This window comes from Rhinolophus sinicus, chromosome 14 (genome assembly GCF_057876585.1).
Source record: "Rhinolophus sinicus isolate RSI-liver-muscle chromosome 14, RSI-T2T, whole genome shotgun sequence".
In the NCBI taxonomy this organism is placed as follows: domain Eukaryota; kingdom Metazoa; phylum Chordata; class Mammalia; order Chiroptera; family Rhinolophidae; genus Rhinolophus; species Rhinolophus sinicus.
This window is the reverse complement of record NC_142514.1, coordinates 69553567-69565076: the sequence shown is the minus strand read 5'-3', so window position 1 is coordinate 69565076 and position 11510 is coordinate 69553567. Positions and strand designations below refer to the sequence as shown.

Here is an 11510-nt window from a genome sequence, read left to right as displayed (position 1 = left end):
TAGAAAAACGGGGTGTAAACAGGAGTATTAAAGTGGTGTTCTCATTAGTGCTTTCATCAACTCTTGTAGGGTACGGTTCACAGGTACAGGTATGCAGGAAGTTGTACGGCCACAGACAGGTTGGTTTATATTAGGCCAACCTTAGGGCAGCGCCAGTTATGCTGACTTAGCTCCTTTATTTGTATTAATTTATTTAGCTAGCGAGCAGGGGATCAGCTGGGTAATGCACTCTCATCTGTTAGGGAGGAGGAGGCGAGACCCGGCTGGTGCACACCATCAGAGCGCATCTTGAGATAACAAGTAGGACTGGAGGTGGGAAAAACAAACAGCGACAGAATAAATGTGTGCAGGGGGTTTGTGCTAGGGAGTGGTCAAAGGGTGTGATCAGATTACTGGAGGTTTTAGAATTTTTATATCAAGACGGAGGGAACTAAATAAAAACTGAATTCCTGAGAGCCCTGGAAAGTTTGAAGGACCTATTTGAGGGACCGAAAATCTGCAGCGTGCACCCGCGTACTCAGGACCCCACCCCAAGCTTTCTCGAGGACTGGGTCCCCCCACCCGCTGCCCCAACCTGGGCATGCAGCAGCTCGGCTGTCCCACGTTCTCCTCTCCTACTCTCCCTCCCTCCTCGGTCCGAAGGGAAGCACAGGCTCAAGCAGTGCTCGGGGCTCATCCATCAGTCCCGGAGGAAAAAGGGGAGGAGAGAGAAGGCGGGTGACGGGAGGAGGAGTTTCTCCGCGGCCCGAAGCCCTTGGTGGGGCGGGCGGAGGAGGAGCGCCCTTCCCCCCGCGCGCTGATTGCTGTGGCGTCCTGCCTGTCCCCGCCCGCGTGTGTGTGAGGGCGAGCGAGTGCGCTTGGTCGGCCCGATGGGGGTAATCGAGGGTTTCGGGGACGCTGAGCGGCGCTTTCCTCTTCCCAGTGAGTGAGTGAGGGGAATCGGCGGCTCTGGTGCCGGGCCACTTTCCCTGCGTGATTCCCAGAGCTCCCTGCAGGAGGTGAAAGTCCCCGGCGGGTCCGGGTGGCGTAGTTGCGCCGTAGCGCAGCAGCTGCCGGAGCTCGCTGCCGCCGAGCGTTGGGCGGAGAAACTTTCCTCCAACTTGCAGCGGGTGGATCTCCGCTTGACACACCGCCCCCGAGGTACGTGCCGCCCGGCCCCGCGACACTGCAGCCCTTGCCGGGACGCCCCTGGGTGCGCCGCTAACCCAGCACCGGTCCCGGCCGCAGGCTCTGCAGGCTGCGCGGTTCCTGTTGGAGCTGCGCGCGGCTCCGTGGCTGCTTCATGGCCGGGGTCGATCCGACTGCCTGGATCCCCAGGCTTGGGAGGGCGGCCTTAGTCGGGCGCCGCGGATTCGGGACCCTTGGCTGGTGGTGCGTTGGGAGCGGCCGCCCCGGGTGGGCAGCGCTTGGGGCGATGCGCTGCAATGGGGAAGATTTCTTCTCCACGCCCGCACTCTTCGCGGTTTCTTTTGACTCCCACGGGGGTGCGCCGGCCGCTTCCCACTAGGCGCGTGATAGCGTCGTTGGGAAAGGTTTGATGTGGAATTGCACTCAGTTGCCAGTGCAGAGCCTGCGGCCCCGGGACTCGCGCTCGGACAGGAGCTGCGCTCTGCGCGGGCCGCGCCCTCAGGGTGCTCGCTCTATGGGCGGTGCGGAGCGCTGCAGCCCGGAGCCCCCGCGGAGAACGCGTCCCCGGGTAACTTAAGAGCCTTACCCAGTTTATTTTGAAGGTTTCTCTTATTCATTTGGTTAGAACAAGCTTGTAAATCTGTGTTGCTAGGGAAATCTGCTTGCTCGTTCTTATTAGGGCATTTGCCCCACTTTCCAGTATCACGTAGTGTAGGGAACCGGCTTGTCAAGCCTGAATTACCTTGGCAGAATACAACTTAGGTCTACAAAAAAAAAAAAAAAAAAAGCTAGAAGAAAATTGCTCAATTTCCTTAGCTGTGAAATGGGAATAATAATAGTACTTGCCTCATAGGGTTGCTGTGTGAGTGCAGCTTTTCCTGAGCCCAGAGGTGACAGGAGAAAAGCGAAGAGGGTAGAGGATGGTAGGAATGACAGTCTGAGATGGGGAAATAAAGCGTTTTCTGAACACCTCCCTTCCAAGAAAAGTAAGCGAGGTTTGGGAGGAGAGAAGTCTTCTACAAGTAGCAAAGCATTTACCACGACTTTTTAATTTTCCTGAAATGGTACTTAGGCTGCAAACAGTTACTTCAGTGTGAAATTAGCAATTTCTTTTGGGTAATAATCCTAACTAACGTTTATTGAGCCCAAACTGTGGGCCAGACAGTCTCCTAAATGCCTTACGGACACAATTGCTCTCAATCCTCATACTAGCTATGTGGTAAAACCACCATTAATAGCCCGGTTTTACAGATGAGACACTAGGTTAGTGACTTGCCCAAGCTCCTACATAACTTTCTGTTGTGACTCCAGAGTTAGCTTAGGCACTGAGCAGAGAGCAACAAGTGCAGTTAGATTTGTGTGCAGCCAGTCTAGGCGTCTTCATCCATTGTTCAGCTTCCCTTTTGAGTTCAGCACATCACTTAAAACACAAATAAGGTACCTGTGATTAATTTAGGTGATATACTTATGGTGGTTCCAAATCACAGCTCCTTGGAAACTGGCTCCAAGTAATTATATATAGAACTCTGAATTGTGTTAATTAATATGGATCTTTATTCTTCATTTCTTTTTATTAATTCTCCAGACATTGTTGGTCAGCGTTACTTGGTTTCCTTAGGAAACAGCTTGGGGTTGGCACAAGAGGCAGGGAAATAATTCTTACCCCCTTAAGGGCTGTTAAAATGAAATTGACTTCATGCCATTGTGTCAGTTAAAGGATGTCGCTCTGTTTCTTGGTGTTCTCTGCTTTTGGCTTTCATTCTGCATTGTTGAGTGTTTCAAGGCTTCAGCATATTTTTTGCCCTTCAGTTTGTCATTTGTCAACTTTAATTTTTCCTGTTTTGATGGAATCTGACCATTACATGACAACTTTGCTTAACAACTGTTGATCCAGCTCATGTTTTTAAATACAGAAGTCACCAACTTACTTTTGAACCCCAGCACTTCAAAGGCAACCCCTGGGGAATTCATTGTTATTTTGAATATTAGCCAACAGGGGGAGCATTGATGTCTATTAGGCTCATGAGCCAGTTTTTAGGGTATTAAACTTACACTTCACAAGTGGAGAAAGTTGTGAATTTAGCAAAATAACCAAGTTGATTTCTGAGTTTACAATGGAGAACTGGGTTTAATTTTAACTGATGACAATGAGAATGACCTTGAGGAGAGGGCCTGTATGTTGCATATATGTCAAGAACTGTTATATATTAAACACACTCATGTAGTTTTTTTCCATTTGTTTTCCTTAAGAGGTGTATGTAAAGTAGTTTCGTGTACTTTGAATGATATTTCAAGTTATTCAGGAGAACTGGGAGTCCAGAGAGAGCCACTGTGAATCCTTTTGTAATGATCCTCGTTTATCTTTTGTAGAAAACTGCATATAGTACATTTATTCTCAGGGAGGTTGGTGCGCTCACAATCCTGTCATAATCACTTTTCATTAACATCTTACAAGTGCAAGAAATAAGGGATTGTTATCCTGAGTAACAGCATTTCTATTACTGTGCATTCCTCAGAGGATTATATTTTTGTATAGTAATAGTTCAGAAGTATCCTATTTATCTAGTTAAGGTGTGATGTGTCTATAGACACTCCTGCTTGTAAATATAATATAAATGATACTTAAGAATGAACATATTTGGAAAAACAAACTGACTTTTACAAAGGTTTTCAATCTTAGCCTGCAGTTTTGTAGGCCAGTTTCCTTTCTTGTTTCTGTGTATCAGGTAGTATTGACTTAACTTTATTTCCTTTATCAAAGTTAGGGGCAAATTTAGTCCCTTGTTTCTAAAGCACAATATTACACTTACACTTTAGAATAGTAGTCTAGTTAGGATCTAATTTAGTCTTCCGTGCTGGCATCTCTTGTTTATTCATTGGGCAAACATTTATCAACCCCCAACTCCCTAATAGGCTTACGGTTCCTGGTCTCGGAGTTCAGCAAATTAGTTGTCCTCTTTTAATCCTCTGATAGCAGGGGGCCAAGATGTCTTAAGGCTTCCTAAGGCTTTGTCATGGAAAGGCTTTATAGATTGACAGAATTGGTTTGCTTAAAGGCAAGTATTGTCCCATTCTTTTTAAGGCTCAAAGGAATTAATCTTTCCCTTTTGTAGGCAAACTTGGTTGTATCTTGTAAAAATCAGGTGTCTGCTGGCTTTGCAGAGAGCAGAATCTGGGCCTAAGCGCCCAGGGCCAAAGGACTCTAATGTCCCTTTTGTACTAAGAAGGTGATCATTACTGACATCTTTAGTACCTAAGTGATGACCAATTTCCTGGGATCATAAATCTGTGAAAAGTTCTGACTATACATTTCAAGCTTAGCAGGCGTAACAGTTAGAATTTAGAGGATGACTGGTAAGTATTAACATTGCTGTAATATTTTTCCTGGATGAATTTGCTCTGTGGTCATTTTGAATTACCCTCGTTCTTGATAATCCACTTTGAAAATGTGTGTGTGCATGTGTGGTTTTTTTTGCCCTTGTTTTCATTACTATTGGGCAAAAACTAATTATAATTGTCAGGTTTGTTAATTAATGAGGCCAGTCTTCAATTTTTCTCTTTTTAATAGTTTAAAAAATGACGTTATCGCTGTTTGCTGGAGCATTTTCTTTATATTTTAAACTTCTTTTGACATTTTAAAACTTAAAAAACTTTAACTACTTTTTGATATTTGCGTTACTCAAGTTAGGTAAGTGTTTTTAGGGATCTTTAATTTAAAAGTAATCTTGAATTGCCTCTAGGAACATGGGCAGTTAATTAGGAATGAAAAAGAGTGAATTTAGGTTATATGAAAAGCTAGCCTTTCACAAATTATAGTTAGCCTTTAATAATTTCAGTGAGGGCTGAAATTATTAAAGGCTAACTATAATTTGTGAAAGGCTAGTTTGTGGGTTACTCAAGTATTACTGCAACAACATCCAATGGCAGTATTTCTCTGGTTCCACATCTTCAGAGTAACACTTGGAATGTAGCATTTCATAAAACATAAGCTATTGCTAGTTTGTTCAGATTCTAGTCAAGCTGAAATAAATCAACATATCTTGAAAGGGCCTTATAAAAAGGAGCTGGGTCCATTTCTTAGGCTCTGTCCACTTCTACATTTTCTTGTTTTGTATCTTTTGAAATAGCACACTTGTTTGCTAACTGACATTGAGCTTTATTTTCTCTGTTTACAAAGTCCTTGCACAGATTTAGCACAGATTTCCAAGCATTCTTCCTTCTCTTAGAGAAAGAGTAATGATTTTTATCTCTTAACCAAGATGTGTGCAATATTAAGTGTTTGAAGCAACATTCATAAAAATTTAGTGTGGGGCCACTCTTATTTGGACCTTGTTCTACATTTTTCGTTCTTCACTTTTCCAAGCCAAACATCAAGACTTATAGGCTAACAATTATGGGTATATCTGTAAGGGATGGAGACCATATTTAAAATTGTGATTGTCCGTTAAGGTCTGAAACATGGGCCCCAGAACCACGCCTGGATATCTCCTGCTTAAGATAGTGTTTGTGATGAAAGCTTCTTCAAGTTTGGGAAGAAGACTAAGTGATAGCACAGCCTAGCAATGTTTATTTTTAGGATTTAATGTTAAATTGTTGCTACAATAATAATTTAGAATTAAGTCTCAAATGTTAGCTCTATCTTCACTTTAAGAAAAATGATGATAATAAAGAAACATATACGCTCCCTACCTCTTGGACACTGGACTGGGGGGGGGGGCGGGGAGGGAAAAGAGGACTTCAGAGTTGGGTGCTGTTTGCAGAAGGAAGAAGCACCTGCTTGTCTGTCCTTCCAAGCTCATAATTCATTTTCCTGCTACGTGCTGAAGGTCAGGCTTTTGTGTGAAATTGCAGATGGACCATTAGTTAAAACACATTTGAGTTGATTAGTCCTTGGAAAAAAATGGTCTTTAGAAAACAGTTGCTACACATACTAGTCCTTGAGCTTTCCTGTTGATCAGATTGCCCTGGGAGAAAGTCTGCAGTTTTACAGGCTCCATGACTCAATCACCATTGACAGTAAGAACACCAAGTGGGTCAGGTGGAGCACCTAGCAGAACTTGGATTTATTTCTTTTATGTTTATTATGCTATTTTATTATTTGAAACTTGATGAATAGTTAATTCTACTTGCTGTGTGAAAAGATACTCCCTTTTTGGGAGTATCATTTGGTTAGCATTTTTTGTGATTTATGTGCTTTGACAATATGAAATTGGTCATTGGATGCAAAAATATACCTGACTATTTACACATTTTATTTCATAATTAACTAACTGTATGATGATTGCATGAGCAGAATGTGGCTTTTTTTCTTTTCCTACTTGGAAGGTTATTTGAGGTGAAATACTTAGATTCACTTCCCAAAGCCCTGAATTCATGTAGTACTCTAAGTACTTTTGTGTAATATTGCCTATGTTGTTATGAATTACCTCTTTTCTGTTTTTTTTTTAAAATCATACTCAAATACAAAACTCTCTTCTGATTATCCATAAAGAATAAATGTCTCATTTTGTTATATTAGACTTTGTGCAATTGGCTGGCAAATCAAATTCAACTTTGAGGGAAAGCACCATTGACTCATTACATACATTTTTCATCACTGTAGTGTAAGGTCTTCCCTATGTGTGTGGGAGAAGTTTCTGATCTTCTAAATGGGCATGTTTACTATTGCTGGTCTCTTTATGCCAGTGTTTCTGAGCAGACACTTTTCTTATTTTTTTGTCTTTATTGAAATTACTGTTGTCTATTCATAATATACCCTCTGAATCATGAAAAATTAGGCTAACAACCCATTTTGTGAAGATGCACCTGTCTCTGTTTTGAATCCATCATACTCATCCATTATAATTGTTGCACAGCCATTGGATACATCATGTTTTTGACATAGGAGCCAGGGGGCAGGATGACTTACTTGACACATTGTGCATTTTTCTGTATTTATGGCTTTTTCAGTTTGTGACATCTTTATTTCATTATTAAAGTAGTTGCTTTCTAAGATATTCAAGGCTTTAATTTCATTCAGTGTGTGGGCTAATAAGGTTTCCTGTAGAACCAGTTCTACTAAATTCTTAAAAATGCTTCCAGAAAGTATCCCATATAGATACCTGGCTGGGTAGGGCTTTTGGTAATGTTCAAATGGGAGATAACTGAACACAAAGCAGGATTCTGTTTAGCTTAATTGGGTATGGAGGCTATGAAAAGGAGAGGAGTGTCTAAATTGTTGGGAGAAAATTCACTTTTGCATAATAATAAGGGATTTAAATGTGTTCCCATGGAATTACTATATATTTCAAGAAGGTACATAGGTAAGAGGTTTGAAAAAGAAATTTTGCTAAGGTTGAGGTTCTGTAGTTGGCAACTCTTATAACCCTGAAGATCCTGTTCGCTGAAGCCAGGAAAAAGCAGTCTGTTTCCAATTATATATCACAAAAATAGGAAAATTAGGCCAAGAAAAATGATCATTTGGTGGTTTGGTTGCTTTTTTGTAAAGGGCAAAGGAGAAAAGACCGTAGATGCACTTAAAAAGTGGAATCTGTTTTTATGTTGGCTTTTAAATTTTTCTCATGCATTCTCTATTGGAAATTAATAATTTTGGGATTGAAGACTTGCCTCCTTGGGCTCCTTTTTGTTTCTCGGAGAGCAAATAGAAGAACAGTTAGGCAGTTTCTGCTGACACTAAGGAGTTTGGTCCCAGTGTTCTAGGACTGACTGGTGTTTTTTTGGTAAAGCCTTTTCCTGATTGAATGGTGCCAGGTTTTGGGCTCCCAGCGCCATACCAGGTAGTTGGTGCGATGGTTTTTTGTTATACTGTTTACCCTGCTTTGAGCAGAAATGTAGTTCCTGCTGCTTAGTATTATTCTGCTGAGGGGAGAAGACTAGGGATGCTAGTGTGAGAAGAATACAGAGGTGAGAAGCCTAACTGGAAGTTGGATGATGTGTGGGTGAATATATTGTCCTCACCACTTGTCAGAAGCAACTAGCCTTTCTTAAAGCCCACTGCTAGTTTCAGGATTAGTGGTCCCATGAGACCCAGGTGTTAACTAAGAGAAGATCACCCCCAGCAGACCTTAGTTCCGGTTTCTCACACCTTACACCTCCACAGAGTGTTGAATAAAACTTTCCTGGTGGTGCAGAATCTTTGATAACAACGAAGTCTGTCAGGGCTAGTGGTGGTTAGTTATTGGCTTTATTTTTTCTCACCTCCCATTAAGTCCTCGGCCTGCTGCAGGTGGGCTCCCACGCCCACCACACTATGACAAGGCGCTAGGAAAGGTGCAAAGTGCAAAATTTCGTGCTTGTTTTCAGTCAGCATCTTCATTGCCTGCTCTGATGCATTTGCTGCTTTACTCTCCTGTTTTCTCCACATTTTATTATCTTGGCTTCCCTGGAACTACCTCTCTTGTTTTTCCCCTTACCTCCCTCATCTCCGTTCAAGTCTCCTTTTAATGCTCGATCCTCACATGTTGATATTCGCCGAGGTTCCATTTTCCTTCCTTTCTTAGTCATTTACTCGTTCATATTTCTATGCTTCAGTGGCCACGTCTACGCCAGTAACTCTCTTCTGCTTAGTTCCTCTAGCCGAATAACACCAATCTCGTGGCGTCTTACCTTCAGCAGATCTCACTTGGCATTTTCTCCATTTGCAAATCGTCATCTCACCTGGACCATTGTAGGCACCTTCTAGTTGGTTTTCTTGGCTTCAGCATCTCTATCTCAGATTATGCATCCATCATGGTGGATGCCTTTTAGAATGCAGATGTTTTCATTTCTTACATTTTAAAAATCTATGCTGTTCCATTATCCTTGGCGTGGGTGTCCGGTTATTAACAACATAGCATTAGTCTACTTTTTCAGCCATTTTTCCTCCACTTCTTCCATGAACCTCACTGTCCTCATACCAGACTCCTTATGGCTTCCAAAGCATGCCCTGTGTTCTCATGCCCTGTTCTTTTCACACTTGTCCCTCCTCTAGCACCCCCTCCTTTCCCTTCTCTCTGGAGGACCCCAGCTTACTCATTCAGGCTATCTGTTGTCAGCTTCTCTGGTGATACTTCACATGGCTCCTCCTGGCAGGTGTTTGGTTGCTTCCTCCCTTATTTTCTCTTACAGCACTTCTGCTGCTGCCTCATGAGAGCTTATTTTCTGCTTAGGCCAGATTTTGGACTTCCCTAGAGCAGGATTGAGTCTTGTCATCTCTGTATCCTGGGTGTGTGGCATGGGCTTGGCATATATGTTGTCATCTTGAATTCTTCAACTCAGTTGTTAAAGCTTCATGTCAGTTTAAGCTTTGGGGAAAGATCACATTTACAGTCAATATAAATTATCACTATAGAAAAGACAAAGGAAATCAACTTGGAACCATAGAGTTCAGGGTTAGAAATAATCCTCTTCAAGTCCCTCTAAGGATGAAAACAACCACCGAGAGGTTAGGTGGCCTGCCCAAGGTCACGTGCTGGGGAATAGTGCTTCCTTCTGCCCCTCTGCAATATTCTCCACCCAATAGCCAGAGTGGCCCTGATAAGAACTAAGTCAGCTCCTGTCATCCTCTGCTTACAACACCCTCCTGTTCCTTTCTTTCTCAGAGTAAAATCAAAATCCTTACAATGACCTGTCAAGTCCAACATAGCCAGCCCATGACTCCCTTGCCTATTAATTCTTTAGCCTCACTCCTCCAGCTCACTCACTCCGTTCCAGCTGCCTGGCCTGTTTGCCATCCCCCTAGTGGGCCACACATGCTCTAGCTCAGGCCCTTTGCATGTGCTCTTTTTTTTTTTTTTTTTGCCTGGAATGTTTTTCTCCCAAATATCTAGACTAGAGTTCACTTCCTAGAGATCCTTACTCAAAACAAAGAAACGAACCAAACCAAAGACCCCCAAATACTTCCTTTCCCTCTTTTCTGTTTTGTTTTCTTAGCATTTATCTCTATCTCATATACAATTATATATATTGTTTATAGTCCATCTACCCTGAATAGAATGTAAGCTCCACAAGGGAAGGGATTTTATATGCTTTATTCCCTGTTGAATCCCCACACCTAGAACAGTCCTGGCATTGAGCAGGCATTGATAAATAATTGTTGGATGAATAAATGAATGAGAAGAAGCAAGCTTTGGTGGATTTCTTATAGTTAAACATATACTTATGACATTAAAAAGGGAAAACCATGAGGTCTGTCTGGAAGAAGGAGAATCTGATCTTTAAAAAGCCACATTCAAGGCCTGTCAAATGAGAACATTGACCTCTTTTTAATTGTCTGACTTGAAGCAGCCACCGTGGGCTCCCCCCAGCCTTGCAGCCTTACAAGTGGTTTGGGAAGACTCCCATTTTACCTCTAACAGGCTTGGGCTTGCTGTGGTTTCTCTCTGCCTGTGGTTTGCCCTTTAGCCCATCGGGCTACAAAGATGAAAAGTAAACACAGCATTAAAGAAAAGAGCTGGGGGAGAGGAGCAGAATTTCCCTGTGGCCCTGACATCTTCCCTTGGCTCTAGGCCCATCTGCAGGGCAGCTCACTACCTTCTGGAGTTGCTTTGGGCTGTGCTGTAAGGAACGGTCTGGAGACCACCAGGCCAGATGATGCTTCAGTTTTGCTTTGATGTTCTCATTTCTTTGAAATGTCATATTACCTTTAGACAAAAAGGACATTGGAGAAAAGATCTTTTTAAAAGTTAAATTACTGTTTTAATTTTGAAGAGAGGTTTTAACCCTTCTCAAGACAGAGGATTGCAATTGAAATTACCATTTGCTTCTGTCAGTGGTACAGTGAGGAGGCAATACGGGTGGTAGTCCGTCCTATGAAACCAGTGACTTAAATCCAAGGGACAGTAAATTCTGAAGAAGCGTCTGATTCTTGGGGGTAGAGGTTATGTTGAATGAAGAGCTAATTTATGTTAGTACAACAGTGATGTTAGAGTGACTTGCTTCCTGCTTTGGTAACGTCAGTATGGTTCCTACAGAACCCTCCTTATCAGGTCAGGAAGCCCAGCCAAGGAAGTCAAGGGCTTAGGAGGAATTTATTGGCCATGTCCAAAGTCAGCAGCATAATTTAACTCTGAGATTCAAAACTATCAAATTGAAAATAAGTTGTCTTGAATGGAGCTACCAATGACCTAGTTAAAAAATCATAGCTACCATTTCCTGAACCCTAAGAACATATTAGGGATTAAGTGCTTTACATGTTGTTAATTTACTTAATCCTCATAAGAACCCCATTAGGGAAATAGAATCATTATCTCTACTTTACAGATGAGGAGGCATGGAGGTGTTTAGTAAGTTGTGCACAGTGACACCACTAGGAAAAGGCAGGGCAGGGATTTGAACCCAGGTCAGCTTGGGGGGGGCGGTCCCGCACCTTCTACTACACTATAGTCTGCTTCTAGAAGACACTA

General features: G+C 42.6%; 1 protein-coding gene across 1 annotated transcript in view; it reads left to right on the top strand.

The window, feature by feature from the left end:
• The first annotated feature begins 833 nt into the window (after nucleotides 1–833).
• TGFBR3 (transforming growth factor beta receptor 3) overlaps nucleotides 834–11510 on the top strand; it is a 185900-nt gene continuing 175223 nt past the window's right edge. The window contains exon 1 of the mRNA XM_019753067.3: nucleotides 834–1140. The gene's annotated coding sequence lies outside the window, so the exon portion shown is untranslated. The remainder of the gene's footprint in view (nucleotides 1141–11510) is intronic.